Source organism: Micrasema longulum, unplaced genomic scaffold (genome assembly GCF_059751315.1).
Source record: "Micrasema longulum isolate JH-2025_06_02 unplaced genomic scaffold, ASM5975131v1 h1tg002028l, whole genome shotgun sequence".
In the NCBI taxonomy this organism is placed as follows: domain Eukaryota; kingdom Metazoa; phylum Arthropoda; class Insecta; order Trichoptera; family Brachycentridae; genus Micrasema; species Micrasema longulum.
The window spans coordinates 53,356-69,868 of record NW_028279196.1 but is presented as its reverse complement, the minus strand read 5'-3'; the positions used below and the strand labels follow the sequence as shown (position 1 = coordinate 69,868).

The 16,513-nt window shown below is 29.8% G+C and overlaps 1 long non-coding RNA gene across 1 annotated transcript in view; it reads right to left on the bottom strand.

Moving 5' to 3' along the window:
• Positions 1 to 14,720, bottom strand: part of LOC148273243 (uncharacterized) — a 77,767-nt gene extending 63,047 nt beyond the window's left edge. Inside the window, exon 1 of the long non-coding RNA XR_015824626.1 lies at positions 14,598 to 14,720. This is a non-coding gene — a long non-coding RNA (uncharacterized LOC148273243). The remainder of the gene's footprint in view (positions 1 to 14,597) is intronic.
• Positions 14,721 to 16,513: the final 1,793 nt, after the last annotated feature.

Genomic DNA, 16,513 nt, shown 5'->3' with positions numbered 1-16,513 from the left:
CTTTGTCCTCAAATTTAATATGCAAAATTAATAAAATATCAGAAAGTCTTGCAGTCTGGTGCAGACGATGCACCAGTAATTGCATTGCATTGAGGGTCCCAGAATTCTCGGCGACTGCAGATGAGACGTCTGCTAAGGGGAATCTATTCATAATAAATTTAATAACATCCCTTAGAATTTATAAATAGAGTGAAACGCATACGGAATCCATACTTGTAAGACTATTTCGAATCGTCCATGTTGTTTTCATTAGGTAATGACAGTCTGGCGTCTGTGAAGTCTAGGAATTGAGTACTGCAACTATTACTTATGTTTTATAGTTTATCTTCTAGCATCTTTGTGCTTTCGTTCTTTTTTTATGTAATGAATGGGAAATTAAAAATATAAAAATTCTTCAAAATAAGGCGATGAGGATTACACTCAAATATTCTAATGTAGATAGAATGCGCAAGTAAATTGGATTTCTCACAGTAAAATAACAAATAAAATGTTGTGTAGCAGTTTTTACACATAAAATAATTAGGGCGATAAATAAAATAAACCATAAAATCCAACGTAGTTTATATAATTGGTACACATATTATTTATATTTTTATGTATTTCATTGCTTAATATTTGTGTTTTATTATAAATTATACTTTATTATGTATGTTTAAGTAACATGTATTTTTGGCACATATATATACTTTATTTTTGCATAATAACAATTTTTAATTCCTTACATTTGATAAGCTTGGCATTTATAATTAAGTAGTTTAAGTTTTTTTATGTTATTGGTTTATAAGTATAGGACTACTTATGCTCTAAAAGATAAAAAATCTCCATCTTAGAACAGAATGAGCTATATTAGATGGAAACTATCATAAAGAGCAAACACTCCGTTTTCATTTTATATTCATTAATTTTAAATATATTCCCTGTTATTAAATATGTTTACTAATTTTACGCAATAAATTTTATAAAATAAATAATGAATAAGTAAATTCAACATAAAATGTTATAGTGTGAAACTAGGGTTAAAACAAGATTAGACCAATAAGGAGAAAAACAGAGTCTACAGGGGATTAAAGCTGTGTAATTAGTTGCTTGAAGAAATAAAAGAAATAGAATGTGTTGAAATATTTTAAATGAATTTGAAAAACATATGTGAAATGAAATTTTCATGAAAAATTGTAATGTTGTTACAAGTTTATATTAGTTCTAAAGATGTTGATAAAATTAAAATCTGAAGAATGCTTTAATCTTCAGTTTAATAAAACTGATTTTTATTTAGCATTATAGACGATAATAAGCGCGGAGCGCAAGATAACGTTAAGGGTAATGTGTATAATTGATCGCAGGGCCCCGATTGCAATGGGAAGTTAACGGAGTTATCTTCGACCGTCTATAAAGAAAAACCTACATTTGTGTACAAAAATTAGTAAATTTGCATTAATATTTAAAGTATCTTCGTCGGCTACATATAATTTAACATGTTTAGAAGATAAAATTGTATGCATATTCTGCTTTTTATCCAGAAAACTTAATTTTACTTTGTAGATACAATTCAAGATAAAGGTTAACTTCCCATTGTAATCGGGGTCTTGGTTATGATTTTAGTATGTCTATAGATTTCAAAGCACGAAAATTTTCCATTTATTTTAGGACGAACAAACATTTTCATAAAAACGACTGTACAAAACGTAAGTTGTAGTGGATAAAAAAAAAAATTATAAAATTTTTTCACATGATTTTTAAATGGCAAGAAGCTTGATTTTAAACAATCAGTGTTACAATGCAGTACCTCTATGAAATTGATTTGGCAGTATTTCATTATTTGTCAATATATAGAAACAGTTATAAAGATAGAGGACAAAGTGAAAAACAAAGTAAAAAATGGAGTAAAAACATGGTAAAAATGTAGTAAAAACATAGTAAAAATGTAGTAAAAAAACGAAGCAAAATCAAAGTAAAAACAAAGTAATAAATGTAGCGAAAGTATAGTAAAAAACATTAAAAATATATAAATATGTATATAAAAATATTTTTAATTCAGTAAAATGCGAAAAAAAAACAGAATACATGGTCATAGTAAAAAAAAAAATGTATGTGTTTAGCAAAAAGCATATTTAGAAAAACATAGCAAAATACCGAATAGAAAGAGAAAAAAAAACGTATTAAAAAATAAAGCAAAAGATGTAATAAAGAAAAAATACATAGTAAAAACAAATCAAAAAGTCATAAGGATCTGAAAAAATTAAATCAGTAAAAAACAAAAAATATATATCAACAATTTAAATTAAAACATATTATTTATTAATAATTACTGTTCAAATAAAATAGGATAAGATCCATAACTTAATTATGCCTTGATACGGAAGCTTTGAAACCGGTCGGTAGAAAAAATAAAATATAATTGTTTGAAAAAAAAATTGTTTTATGTTTATTTTATTATTTAAATACAATTTAATTGTAGGTCCGTTTTATTTTAGAAACATTCAATTTCATGGGTACTCTACTCAACGTTTTCAATATTGAAATTATTCAGCCTGTTACTTTGATAACAAGAAAAGCCACTTTAGCTAGAATTGCATTGCGTAATCCGGGAATAACAAATTTGCATTTTCTCCACAAAATGTAGAGTGTTGCGAGAACTGAATTTGAATGACGCTTTGTAAGCTTTCCTTAATTTGAGTGCATAAACACGCTTAGTCGGCTAGACATAGGTACAAGATTTAACTTTAAAACAAAATACGTAGATACACAGCACTCCAACATAGTACTACTAAAACTTTGGAACTACCCTAGAATATATAAGTTCATACAGTTCTAAGCTTTTAAATTACGATCCTCTGATTTACAACCCCCTGCTTTACGATACCCCGCTTTGCGACGCGCAGAACCAGAATCTCGTTTAACGATTGAAGACTTCGTTCTAAAAACATCAAATGTCCGAAATTTTCCAAAACGATATTATTGGATTTTATTATTCTCTGTCTATGCGTCCATACAATCGTTCTTTCCAAATATTTCTGAAAAAGTCGTTAGTACCTCAAATTCACTGTTAAAAAAACGGTGTTTTCGTGAAAACAGCAGTATGGAAATATTACATACTACAGTAGAGTCTCGATTATCCGACCTAAACCGGCCGCGGCAAGGTCGGATAAGCGAAAAGGTCAGATAACACGGAAAATTATAAAAACGACATTGAAAATGAGTTACATAATTTTATTTGCAAATCGATTTTTTATTAAATATGTACATGTAACATAACTGACTCGCTGAGAACACCATTTTTCAATTTCATTTTAATTTCTCTTCCAGTCTCCTACCGTTGTTTTTCCAATGTTATAATCTTGCGCTACTTTTAATAAAGTTTCACCCCTGTCTAATCTCTTCAAGGCTTTCAGTTTTTCTTCCATTGACACAACCACCTTTTTACGTTTTTAAGCCGTCACCACAACTTTTAAAGAAGACAAAATCAAAACACAACTAACAGTCTAACAAAATGGCAGAAATAAATTATAAACGGATGAAGAATACAGTTCCATGATTAGAAACAGAACCCTGGATGAGTGTTTTTGACTATATGGTCACTCTCAGGCAGTAATTCTGAAAAATAAAATCGAGTGAAGAAAAAAATTTATGACACGAATTGATGTTTCATTGTCATAGTATCAAAACGAGTTTGACTTGCATGTTTTTAATTTGTAACTTCCGATGTAGTTTCAATGGATATTATAATTTTTTTCTTTGGTCATTTTTGAAATTGTCCTAACCAAGAGAGGGGTTGGTCTCGAAACCGGTACATCTATAAAAAAAAAAGTCAGTAAGTAATTGTTTACAAATAAAACTAACATTTATTGACTGGTGTTGTCTAAATTTTGTTAAACATATAATAATATACCGTCACGCCGTTTCAGATTAGAGAGTACAGCCGTAAGCAGAGAGGATAGAACGCAACTTCAGTCTATCTTTGCATACTGACCACTGAACTTCTTTTTTCTGCATTCATACATCTTCTCACGAACGCACGATGGTTATTCCGCCTTTTGACAAGTCCATCTTTAAGTACGTGTTGAATTTGTTAATGTCATTCCTTTCTCAGTCTTCCCCGTCCCTGCACCCATTAAAATTTGCATCGTAAATCGTTCTTCGATGTCTATTCGCTCTACATGTCCAAATCAACGCAGCATGCCTTTCACGATTTTGTCGATAATTTTGTGACCCCGTCGTTTAGAGGTTGAGACACTTGAGTCTCGCACGGAAGGTTTTGGGTTCGATTCCCGGTGAGAACACAAAAAATTAAAAAATAAATTTTTCGCAAGCCTGGTGTACTGTACAATAACAGAGCGTCTGAAAATATTTTTTTCTGAAATACGACATTTATTTTTTTCAAAACTTATAGGTACATAATATGTATTTGAGATGCCTCTACATATTTTATTGTCCCTATTAAGGAAGCGCAGACATAAGTAAAGAGGAATCCAAAAATATCTCTCTGCAACTGACTTGAAAGTCTTGTAGAATACAAAGCTAAATTCTAAAAATTACTCAACGTAAAAATTCTTCTTACGAAGCACTCGCATAATGACTCCTTTACCCTAGATACGAGTACTCTCCGACGCAAGTCATTCATAAAACATTGATTTTTCTTACACTATAAAGGGATATTAGATGGTTACGTATTTTTTATCTTTTATTTAAGAAATTCAGCCAAATAGTGCAAAAATACCTTTTTTGTAATGTAATGTATTTACGAGATCATAATAGATTCTGAACTAAGCTCAAATATCTAAATTTAGTAAATGGGGTCTAGAATTTCAACCGTCCATGCGCTCAGTAGCTGCAAGACTTGTTGTTATCTAACTTCCAATTTTATAAAATTGTTTTCTATTTCGTTTTTAAAATATCACTTAAACTCTAAATTTCATTGTCAAATAAAAATTTTAAAAATAAAAATGTAACTAGGGGCTAGATTTCTTATTGTCCATGCGCTCTGTAGCTGCAAGACATTCTGTTATCTAGCTCATATATATCATAATTGTAATATATCATAATTGGAGACGAGGAACTAGATTCCCAACCGTACATGCGCTCTGTAGCTGCAAGACGTGTTGGGATATTTATTTATTGTACAGCGCCCTTGAGGTGATTTTCACAAAAATAGCGCTATATTTATTTATTTATTTATTTAAATATGGCATTTCTGCCATTTACATATATGTGGTATAAAGAGTGCTTAAAAATAAAAATATTTTTAAAAAAATCGAGTATGAAATATTAATATACTCGTACTGTACACATTATTAAGGCGATCCATCCAGCGCGGAGCAAAAAAAGGCAGTTTTCAAACTAAAATTTAGAGTCTAATAATAAGTATAACAATTTTTTTTTAAAACCACATAAAATATTAAACATTTATCTAGTAAACTGATGAAGTAAAAATGTTTTTTTTTAATTTTATTTGACTAAAAAATTGCAAGGAAAAGTGCACTTTTCGTTTTTTTCAACATTTTCAACACAAATTATCTATATTTAGATAATACATTGTAATATTTTTTATTATAGTTATTGAAAGATCTATTATTTATCTAAGCCGATGATGAGTTAGTTTTTTGAAAAAAAGCATACAATTTTCGTAAAATACAATTCTTTCAGAGTCCATTTTGGGTTAAATTGTTGAAACTAAATGGCTCTTTCTTATGTATATTACTTTTAAAATTGTTTTTTTTTTTACATTTCTCTATACAACACACATTTTTCTAGTTACATATATTTTTTATTTTTCAAAAAATGCTCAAATATAAATGTAATTAATATTATAAAATCATGTATTTTCATTGAGAATCAATCATATATAAAACGTACAGTTTGGTATCAGTTCTCTCGGGCGTTCACCGAGTACGGACGTGTTTTCTGTGTCGGATTTTTCGGGACGTTTCTTCTGTGATTTTTTAAAGTTTTTGAATTAAAAATGGGTTCCAAAACAATTAAAGCTAAAGGTTTTACAAGAAAACATAAATGTCGTAACAAGACCAAGAGATTTGACAAGATAAATGAAGAAAGAAATAGGTAAGAATTTTTTTATATTTTCGCATGTATAACTACAGTGTGTTTCGGAATCGAGTATTCTTTAGCATATTATATATGAGGCGCAGAGCTTCATAGAAACTGAAACGACATTACCAACTGATTTATTTGTTTTCCGAGGCCTTGAATTATCCAATAAATATTTATTTATTTAACGTTTTGTACATAATGTTATTTGTACATTGGCGGGCTTATTGCCAAATGGCATTTTTTCCAACCAACCAATAAAATAATAGTTTTATTTTTTTTATTCAAGTTACAGAACATATAAAAATAGAAATAAACGTATTTGTTTATAAATTACCTTAGATCAAAACTATTACTCAATGGGAAAAATGAAAAAAAGAGGGAAGGAGGAGAGATTAAGGAGTAGAAAAGAGATTTATCTTCAGACGAGATTTAAACAGAGATAATGTAGCAACATCTTTGATGGATACTTGATGTTATGTTGATTGTTAGTGCATTTAAAAAAATAAAATATATACCTCTACCCACCTAAACAATAAACGTGTTTCAGGAAAAGGGAATTGGCTGCCCAAAGATCTTCTACAGACAAGCATATTGTTTCCAGTAGTTTAAATGAAGCTGATGATGGAGAATATTACAATTGCGATACTCTTCATTCAACCGTATGTATTGTCATAAATTACCTAATTTAATTAATTATAAACAACTAACTAGTAAATAGTCATTACGGCATTTCTATAAAGGGGTAGGCAGAGAAGGTAGAACGCCACACCAATCTATCCTGGCATCATATATCTTCACGAGAATAATTCATATGTCCACTTTCAAGCACTTGTTGTACTTATAAATTTAGGCAAAACTCGCATCATATTTATGCTATGCTCAATAACTAACTAAATAACTAAACATCACGCCATTTCTCGAAAGGGGTAGGCAGAGAGAATAGAACGCTATACCTCTCTGTCTTGGCACACGTGGCATGCTTCTTTCACATTCATGCATCTTCTCATGCGCGCACCCCGATTACTCCGACATGGGACAAATATTTATTGTACTTGATCATGCCAGGTCTTTCTCGACCTTCGTCGACTTCTACATCCATCATTTATTCGTTCCGCATGAGCGAACCATCATAAAAGACTTTTTTTAATTTTGTTCTACAAAGCTTATCTCAGCTTTGCATTCTGGATATAGTGCTGGTTTTAGTTTTTTTAGTAATAATATTACCAAACAATGAAATAAATCATTTAATTTATTTACCTACTGAGTTAATTATCACTAGCTTATTAAAAATAGAATTCACCGAAACATTTATGCACACTCCATGATAAGCACTGTTGATTCTTGGAACTACATATTTATTTGAGTCAAACTCGGATTTTTTGGTGATTGAAAATACATATTAAAACCACAGCTAATTGCGTTCCTCATTAAGGGTTCTTTTCTTAGAAAACTCAATTATGTTAATAAAATTTGAACATAATAATATAATGTTTCCTATTTTATTGTCTTGTGCACTGTTGGATATTGCAAATACCATATATATATTTTTATTTTTTCAACAGGTATCTGAAACAATACTTGAAGAAGATGTTGGATATTGTTTGGACGTAAAAAAAAAAGAAGACGACAATACTCATTTTAGTATTAGTGGACGAAGAATAATTGATTTAGGGTTTTTTTTTGAACAATTACAAGAAATCGTGCTTTACAGTGCTCCATTATAAATTTAAAGTTTAGATCTGAAGTTCGGAAAGGTTTTTATAGCACATTTGTTGTGAAATGTGCAATAGAATATTTTCGATACATTCAGATCGTAATGAATCAAATAAAATTGAAATTAATCACGCGATAGTTTCTGGAATTATGAGCATAGGTATGATATTTGCGATATATGGATATATGGACTGGCTCTGACCGCCCTCTACATATCACATACATCCAAAAAGATGAAGATTTTTGGAAAAATAAAATGTTAGAACCATTGAAATTGTTTTATCTAAATTGCCTTTTGCCAGAATTAGTCGATCCGAGGTATCATCGAAACATGCCGATTAGGGATCCTGTGTATATATTAGAGGCAATAGCGAAAAAATGTGCAGACAATCAGAAACGTAAGAGCAAATGATTTTTTTAAAAATAATTCATTAACTCAAGACTAGTGTTTGATTTTTAATTTATTATGGATCTATCCGGATCTATATGCATAATTATTTTTTTGTTTGTGTAATACACATGTACTGTGAAATGTACCTAGTTCATGTAAAATTATTATTTGGGATAATTATTACGTTTCTCTATAAAAATTTTTGCTACCATGTATTTGTTATCTGTAATGATCCAAGAAAAGTGTATTTATCAAAGAGTTCGACCCCATTAGTTAAAATGTCCAAGTTTAGATTCTTTTGTCCGCCTTTTTTAAATATTTTGTCTGCCCCGTAACATAGTGGTAGCGCATTTGGCTACCGTGCATGAGGTCGAGTGTTCATGTAATAAAATGATCAAGATACACTGCATTTGGTGTACCTTGTTGTACTTTGCGTGCGGAAAGGGGAAAGTAGTAGTATAAAGTAGTTTATAATCTTAACCTGTGTAATTTTTCTGTTTTTATTTGTCTAGCAAATTTCGGTGTTTTGACTTCAATAAATGTTTTTTTTTTAAAGACATAACAAGTATATTATATTTTACTTTTATTATGTTGTTTGTGAATAAAGTGTAGCTTTAACAAAAAATATGTTAAGTATTAGATAGAATATGTGTGCTTTTATTAATAATTAAATGGTATTTTTTACTTTCTTTTTTATCAACAATAATATATTTGTTAATGTAATTGGATATGTATCTGGATAAATAATAAAATATTTATTGATGATAAAATATTGTTTTTTTTTTGTATACTTTTTATGCATTAAATCGTATCCACCACATTGATATATTAAGACTAAGGAATAAATAATATTCCAAAAAAGATGTAAAAAAAATAGTTTATACGAAAATTAATGATAGGTGAGTACAAATTTATAATCCAAATATAATAAATAAATTGAGCCGTGAGTCCGTACTGTAACATAATACATATTATTTATCTTGCAAAAGTAATTATAGTTTTCAATTTGGAATAATATTGGAACTCAAATTCAAATTCATGACCATGCAGGTAAAAAAAATCTCATTTTTGCGGGTACTTAGCGGGCATACTGTATTTAACTTTACCCAAGCTTGACTCACCCGCGCGCACGGACAAATATATTGCTGTCTCTTTTTAAAACTCACTACCGTCTTAAAACGAAAATGAAATTGTGTTTGGCTGGATGAACCGCCTTAATTACTTGAAATACATATTTATTTTAAAGAAATTATACAATAACAAAATACATTAATCAATCAAATTATAACTATTCCAACCCAATCTTCTGAAGATGATTTGCTCTTTTTGATAAAAATATGTTGGTTACTTTATTTTTTAAGTTAGGCAGAGATAAACTAAATATATCAAAATGTGATGCATATTCATTCCCGGTATTCTGTAATCTAACAATAGGTGAGTTATATTGAGCTACCGTTCGAGAATTTTGACAATAACATATTGTAGACATTCTGCTTTATCTAGGTGGTACATAGAATGAAATCAATTTCAGTAGATCAGGGGTATCAAACATTGGTTTTATTATTTTATATAAAGTCGTAAGATCGGTCGATGTTCTTCGTTCTTGCAATTTAGTTAATTTAAGAGAGTCTAAAATTTGGTTATAATTTAATTGATTAGTAGAAAAACCCATCTTAAAATTAATATATCTAAGAAATTTATTCTGAATTTTATCAATAGAATCTGAGAAAGTGATTTGATAAGGTGACCATATTGGAGAATTATAATCTAGTTGGCTTCTAACTAGAGATGTGTAAAAATATTTTAATGTGTTTAAATTATTAAAATCTTTTCCGGTTCTAAGTACAAATCCTAATAATTTTACAGCTTTGTTAGATATTTTAATAATGTGCTCTTTAAATAATAATTTTGAATTGAGCAAAACACCCAGATCGCTCATATAAATTATCCAAACTTACATAAATTATCCAAACATTATTATTATTAAGCTGGAATGATCAAATTATAGAAATATCCAAGCAAATACGGAAATCAGCATACATTTATAAAAGCCCAAGAAATATTTTGAATGCTCAACTTATGAGACAAATTTACTTTGCTTTTTGCCAAAGCAAACTATTATATTGCCATTGAGCTTGCGGAGGTTGCTCTCGTTCAATTCTTGAACCAGTGAAAATAGCACAAAAATGGATCATGAAGATCATTCTCAAAAAACCCTTCTAGTATCCAACGGAAGATCTATAAGCTGAGTTAAAGATATTGGACGTAAGACAATTGTTTGTGAGGTGCCTACTACTTAATTTTTATGATAAATTCAGTGAGGTCAAAAGAACCCAACAAAATATAAACACCCGATCAGCAACACAAATTAACTGTATTGTCCCATTTGTATCAACCGCCGTAGGTAAAAAGATATATAATGTAATCGCTTCAAAAATATTTAATGATTTATTGCCAAATACGAGTATAAAAGACTCAAAATGTAAAACAAATTTTGAAATAAAAATAACTGCACATATAAATAGTGTATCGAGAGATTTTTTTGAAAAAAATATGTAAATAAAAAAACGTAGTACTTTATATAATTGGAACACATATTATTCATATTTTTATGTATTTCATTGCATTATATTTGATTTTTGTTATATATTATACTTTATAAATTTTTGTTTAAGTAACGTGTACTCTTGGCACATATATACTTTATATTTGTATTATAATGATTTTTGATTTCTTACATTTGATTAGCTAGGAATTTATAATTAAGTAGTTTTAGTTTTTCTTTTTTGTGTTACTATTTTATTAGTATAGAACTATTTATGCTCTAAAGATAAAAAATCTCCATCTTAGAACAGGCTGAGCCATATTAGATGGAGACTATCATAAAAGAGAACACTCCGTTTTCATTTTACATTAATTGGTTTTATATAGATTCCCTGTTATTAAGTATGTATACTAATTTTTGCAATAAATTTATAAAATAAAATAAAAATAAATACTTAGAGTGGTTAAAAAAAAAACTAGTTACAACTTACATTATACTCAATACGTACAAAATAATTTCAGTTACAATGTTACAACTTATTATATTCAGACGCACTGTGTTTCCTAATTTTTATGTATTTCCCGTTCTTCGTCTGATTGAATAATTTGAGCAACTTTGCAGCATCATCTCTCAGTTTCTGAAGTTAACACAAGGGTTGTATCCATTATTGGTTAATTTTCTAAAATATTTTTTTAGTAAGCATGATATTGTCAACTGCTTTCATCACAAAACGATATTCTCCATCATTTACTTCTGATATAGATATTTCATTATTTTAATTTCTTTTTTAATATACAAATTTTTTCTTTACTGTAATTTTATTTTTACGTCTTCAATTACATGTTTTTTGACACCAATATTCGAAGAAACCAAATAAAAACGATGGTCGCGATTTAAAGAATGATACACCACTGGTTCCATATATTTTTTAAAGATTATCGTATTTTTGTATATTATTTAATTTTGTATCAATTTTCTTAAGACATCTCCAATAAAAAATATTCTGTATTTTATATTGAAAAAAAAGAAATGCTGTTTACCTCAAAACATGTATTTACTATACATAGTGAGATAAGACAGTACTAATATGTTTGCTTATATTTTAATTTAGCTTTTTTGCATATTATTATTTTATACCTTAACAGTTTTGCAAATAATAAGAATATTACGCCAATAATAAACGCTGATTTTCGGCACTGAACTGATTATTATAATTTATGATAAAAACATTTATTTCTTGGTCAAATATTTTAACAAATGTTGGTTAATATATATGTAAATATACATGTATTTAACCACTAACCTACTATTTATTTTCCATTTTTTATGTTCGGACGCGGTGGCTTATGATGAAAAGGTAAATTGATTTTCTTAAATTATTTATTTATTTTTATTTGGGAAAAAAACAACAGTTTTTACATTCGTTGCATACAAAAGATAAGAAAATATATAAACGTAAATAGTGAAAACGGCCAAAATAAAATTTCCACAGTGATGTAAGCTATTGATGATTAAGTACATTATAGGAATCAAAATAAAAGCAATTTAAAAAATTAAGAAATGTTAGACATTTAGAAGTAGCAAATAAAATAAAAATACATATATGCATGTACAGTAATAAAAATATAGGAAGTAGAAATAAAATAAAATAAAATTTAAAGAATATAAAAGAAGACAGTTACACAAAAATAATTTAAAAGGTTCAAAATATAATTATGAACATACGTACATAATTACTGATATCGTATAACTAAACGGGTGTACTGTCTATAAGGAATATTATATTTTTCATATAGGAGAGATGAAAAATGTCAGCGTGACCGGAGAGAACAGTATTATAATAATGACATGCTCTAAAGAAAAAGTCGTTTTTCCTTGAGTTAGTCCTAGGTACTGGCAAATTTAATGTAGTATAGAGTCTTGTTCTGTTGGGTTAACTGTATTCTAAAAAACTTGTAAGTAAAGGGCAGTCTACGACGTTGTTTACTCGTTTAAACAGGAATAATTGTTCTGCAATCACTCTTCTATACTTCAAAGTTTGAATTGAATTTGGTTTACAATGAAATTTGTATTTTATTAAATTTATAAATTTCTTCTGTATTCTTTCTAGGTTGTTTATATATATACATATATTTATATACGTACATATTTTAATTTTTATGTATAAATTTATTTCATATTCATACTCAGTTTGTAAAGCGCCATCGGGTTATTATATTATTACGAAAATGGTAATACACCAGTTATGTATAATATCGGTATAACAATGTAATTAAGTGGGTTCGAAAAATTATTTGCGTCATTATATTTGATACTTGAAGTAGCGTATAAAAATATGTTGATATTAAAAAGCTTTCTAGAAAATGTATCTAAAAGGAAAGCTTCAATGGACCTCAAGACTCAAAAGACGTTATAAGCATAATATTTTATTAGGTATTCAAAAAGACGGAAAGTCATATTAAACGCTGAGATGCAAATATCTTCATGTTATGGCACACTTTTGTAGAAGTGGTATGACGTTTCACATGTCTTCAAATAGTGCTTCTCTGCCAGTTTCTTTTCTACAAATTACTATGTGTGAAACTTACATTTATTCATGCTTTCTTATGTAAGTTTATTACATTTTAAAAACTATTATAAATTTTTGCTGGCATTACAATTTTATAATAATAATAATAATAATATTTGGATGATTTATATAGCGCCATTTTTGTGAAAAATCACCTCAAGGGCGCTTTACAATTGTATACCTAAACTTACATTCTAACTAAACTAAAGTGATATATTATATTTCTAGATTTAAAATTGAGGGTATGATAGTCTAAACAAGTGGGATTTTATTTGGGATCTGAACTGACTGGGACTGTCGATGAATCGTAAGTTTGAAGGCAATTGGTTCCAGGCAGAGGGGCCGGCAACGGCAAAAGCACAATCTCCAAATCTGGTGTTTGGGGAGCGCTGGATTTCGACAAGTTTTCCTCTCCCTGGATCAAATGCTGACCTAAGAGTATATTTTTTTTTGGCATGTATTTTCCCTAATACAAAGGTCCGATATATCAAAATTTATCCAGAATGTATTTTGTGTATTCATTTGTAAACGCATGAATTCTCCTTATTGGCGAGTGTGGTCTATAGATTGTTGTAGATACATTTACATAGAAGAGTTTATTGAATCGGGTAACCCGGCCAGGCACTCGTATGTTAATTATTTGTGACAGTTGAGAACAATCAAATATTTCATTTAATATTTAAAATTAAAATAGCAACTCATTATAATACCTATTACTACCATCATATGTAGGGTTGGCAAAGATGGACCGCCACACACGTCTATCCTGACATATCTTTCTAGCTTCTTCTACATTCATTCATCTTGTCGCACATGCCCTTCGGTTTTGTCTGCTTTTGACGTATTTTTTAGTCATTCACGTCCTACGTAACCCATTTTCGCCATATCTGTTCTTTATTAGATTATTTAAAAATTCAAAACACCTCTGATCAATAAGTAAAAAAAAAAAACAATATTTTGAGTTGGTCCAAATGTTTGTAGACATAATAATAATAAATTGTAATAAAAACAGAAGGTCAAAAAAGTTTAAAAATTGAAAAATTGTTTTCAGGCGTTGCCTGGTATGTGAAATAATTTCAACAGATGAATCTCTTCACAATAATAAAGGTTACAGATCTTTAACTTCACTTAAATCAACAGATGGAAGAATTGAAGATATATGGATTTTCGAACATAGGTAAAAAATGGTGAATGTTACACAATGTGTGAATTGGGCGCTTAAACCAGCCAATGACAGATCATAAGCCCTGTAAATGCCTTGACTTCCATATTCCTTTCTCTAAAATATTCCCCATCTCTGTTGTAATTTGTTAAATAAAATAACGTTTGTAACTCACTTTGTATAGCTTCTAAGAAAAGAACGATCGACAATAATAACCGTTATTTTTTTCGAAACACTTAAAATCACTCCACATTTTTACATGAACAAATCACTCAAAAACTATCACTAAAATCACTAGCGTAAAGTCTAGTTGCACCAAAATCTTTCCTCGAAAGTACTTAGACATGCAGTTTTGTCTTCAGAGGTTTAAAAACTCGACGCGTTCTCACTACGACACTGAAAGAATGAGGAACGAAATGCGAGACCGCTAAGGAATGGTGCACTGGGTACCCACGAATGGCGCTAAAGTGACGACTGACGGCATACACAAAGTGAGAAAAAAGAAGAGAGTGGTCCGGGGGTAGGGGGATGAATGAATGTGGTGAACAAGTGTATTCTGGGAACCCTAAAGGATCCAACTCATGTCCTTACTTGCTCGCTGTGGGGTATTTCGTAATAGACCCTAAATGGGTGTTCACAAAAAAGTGTTTTTATTTTTTTGATTATTTTTTTGAATGTTGTGATAATTATGCGTTCATGTATTTTTTATTATTATAATTGCTTAAACTAATACGAATTAAATAAAATATTTTTATTTAACAACTTAGAAATCTTAGAAAATAAAAAAAACAACAACAACAAACCATAGCGCCGCTTCCCTGGAAGAGTAGGCAAAGAGGATAGAACGCCACATCACTCTATCTTTGCATTCAGATCTCGCTTCCTCTACATTCATACATCTTCTCATGCACGCGCGCCGCTTATTCCGACTCTTGACATGTCCATCTTCAAGTATTTGTTGGATTTGGTCACGCCATGTCTTTCTCAGTCTTCCTCTATTTATGCATCTATCAACATTTGCATCGTAAATCGTTTTTGCCGTTCTTTCGCTGTCCATTCACTCTACATATCCGAACCAGCGCAGAGCTCCTTTCTTGATTTTGTCGATAGTGCTTATCTCAGCCTTTCATAATGTACGGATCTCAACATTTGTGCATCTGTCGTACATGGTGTTACCACACATTAGCCTGATAGATCGCATTTCGACTGCATTCAGCCTAATTTCATCCCTGTTTTCCTAAGTCCATACTTTGTTCGCATACATCAGGGTCGGGACCAGGACTCCATTGTGAACTGCTACTATTGCCTCGGGGGTTTTGGGGGTCCTAAATAAAAAAAGCGATTCACAATAAGAAAAAAATAATCAATAATCAAATAACAATGTTTCCTTGAGTCCACTCCTGTCTAGTTTAAAGGATCGTACCCATCTCACTTCATACTTTCCATTTTTAGAAGAACAACATGACAAAAAGACTTAACTTATTAACTCCACATGCTCAATGTTATAAAGTAATCACGGTTAAAATAAAATACGGTAGAATAGATGCGAAGGTTTTCACGGTCACTGTTATCAATTTGTTTCTTTTTTGGGTGATACCGTGTCTGTTGGATTTGTTCCGACGTTTCGGCTACCATCGCAGAAGATGAGTCCTGCAATGGTAGCCGAAACGTCGGAATAAATCCAACATACTCGGTATCACCCAAAAAAGAAACAAATTAAATACGGTAGAATTCATAACTTAATTATACTTTAATAATATATAGTTTTCAAACCGGTCGGGTGGGTAGAAAAAAAATGTATAAAAACAAAGTGTTTCTATATTTATTTTATTTTTAACAAAAACCAGAAAGTAAGTGCTTCAATTATAAATTTAAATGTAAAAAAATAATTCAAAAGTTAGTTGAATAGATGACTGGACTGAAGAATAGCACTTAAACGTCCTACTCCAATGCCGTCACAACCTGGATTTCAAGCAATCGACTGATGATGATGTAAAATAATTCCCGAGGGAGCATATAAAGGTCGGTTTTGGATTAAAAGTCAACCACTCTTATTTTTAGAGGTATATTTAAAAAAATACACGAATTTGA